Source organism: Propithecus coquereli, unplaced genomic scaffold, assembly GCF_000956105.1.
Source record: "Propithecus coquereli isolate 6110/MARCELLA unplaced genomic scaffold, Pcoq_1.0 Scaffold35, whole genome shotgun sequence".
Lineage (NCBI taxonomy): Eukaryota > Metazoa > Chordata > Mammalia > Primates > Indriidae > Propithecus > Propithecus coquereli.
This window is the reverse complement of record NW_012149174.1, coordinates 397301-399475: the sequence shown is the minus strand read 5'-3', so window position 1 is coordinate 399475 and position 2175 is coordinate 397301.

Below are 2175 nucleotides of genomic sequence, written 5' to 3'. Positions count from 1 at the left end.
AACTCTTAGAGGAGAATGTGAAAGAGTAATGAACTTTAAATCAGGACATATAGGTTTAAATCTTGCCATTGGCACCAAGGAACTGTGAAACTTTTCTAAATTCTTAAAAAAAAAATGTGGACCTCAATTTACTTGGTATAAAGTGAGGTTAGACTAGGAAATAGTGAAGGTCATTTTTAGCTTTGACATTCTCTGTTGCTGTATTTCTGCTTTCTAAATGAAGGCTTTTGTGAAATTGCTAAATATAGGACCACCTCACTGAACTGTGGGTCCTACAAAGCGAATGCTCTGAATAATGGAATTTTCCAATTAACTGAGAGTTAAGTTGATCTCAGTTTCTTACCTTTTCATATTTCTGCTCTTGCTACTATTTTTTGTTTTTGCTAACTCCCTCTCCCAGATTTGTCTTGCAAGCACAATGGTCTCTGATAACCTCCTTTCCCTAGTCCTCCCTCTTCTTTCTAAATTCCACATTGTCCTCTTACATTTCCAGCCATACAGTTTCAACACTTTCAGTTTCAATAATCACAATACTTTCAGTACCCTACATTTTTGCAGCAACAAGATAACCAATGTCAGAATACTTGGGGGATCTATGATAGGATAATGGCGCCCTCAAAGATGACCAATCTTAATCCACAGAACCTATGCATATGTTACCCTACACGGCAAAATGGGCTTTACGAATGTGATTAAATTAAGGATCTTGAGGTAGGAAAATTAGCCTTGATAAATTAAGGATGTCAAGACAGTATTACATTAGTGGGCCCAATATAGTCACAAAGGTTCATTATGAGGAAAAGAGCTGAGAGGGTCAGAGTCAGAAAAAGTGTGAAAACCTAAGCAAAGACCTAGAGAGAGATTTGAAGATACCCTGCAGCTGGCTTTGAAGGTGGCAGGAGGGGCTATGAGCCAAGAAATGAAAGCAAATGGATTCACCTTAGCATATGTAGAAGGAATTCACACCTGCTGACACCTTGCTTTTAGCTCAGTGATACATATTTCAAAGTTCTGACCTCAAGAACTATAAGTTAATAAACTTGTGGGGGTTTTATAAGCCAATTTGTTTCACTTTGTTACAGCAACAATAGAAAAATAAAACAAAGCTACCTGTTCTTCTCAGTAAGTTGACTCATTTGTAAGTAGAATTTTGGCCTGTTAGTTCCAAGAAGACCTTAAGAAGCTATATACATTCTGAAATTTTCCAGAATGTTCCATTCCCCAAGCAAATTATAGAGAGAAAACAAATTTAAAGAGAAGTGCTTTATATCATAATGCAAACTGCATTGCATTTAAATTCCTGTTAATCTACTGCTTCATAGTTGATGTCCTCAGGTAATCACAATGAGCTAGCTTATAAGAGATTTCTAGATAATGTTTAAGGTTGTTTTCAACCCTGAGATGATGTGATTATATTGTAAAAACAAATTAGAATCACCCAAACATATCAACTCATATCTCCTTACCTGAAGTGTACTCTATGTGACTCTGATTAACAGAATATATCATCTTAAATCTCATTATCTTAAATACTTCTAAATTTCTCTGAATTACTTATTATTGTTATCTGAATATTTCTGCAGAGAGGCTACATACTTTTAAAATCCTTCCTCGCTACTCATGCAGAAGTTGAGGAGCAGCCCCTCGGCCATTCCATCACACTCTATGGAAACAACCTGTTTCTAGATTTCTTAATAAGGGGAATGGGAAGTGGCCAACATGTAAATAATGAAGTATTCTTTGATGATCGTGGAAGCATGCATGGAGAGAAACAACAATTCAGTAGCTTTCCTTGAAGATGTTATGTGCCTCATTAGAAAAGATTTAGGCAGACTGGGAAATAAAGACAAAGGACAAGAAAAGCCCCCAAAACAAGAAGTATCCTTGAATAGAGAACCCACGATATCTTTACAGCTTCAAGATACATTAAGGTATTATCTGCAGCCAAGTATTTCAGAAGAATAGGAATTATGTCATGTGAACCTAAGAGATGAGGTTGCAGAAGTAAGGAGGACCTAGTCAGAAAGACTCTAGTACACCAAACTGGGGAAATTTGGACTTTCTCTTACAAGACAGAAAATGGAAGCCAGTTGAGAACTTTAATTAGAGAAATAACATATCCATTTTTAAACACATGGGACCCTATGTAGATGGTAAATTTGAGTGAGATGGTCA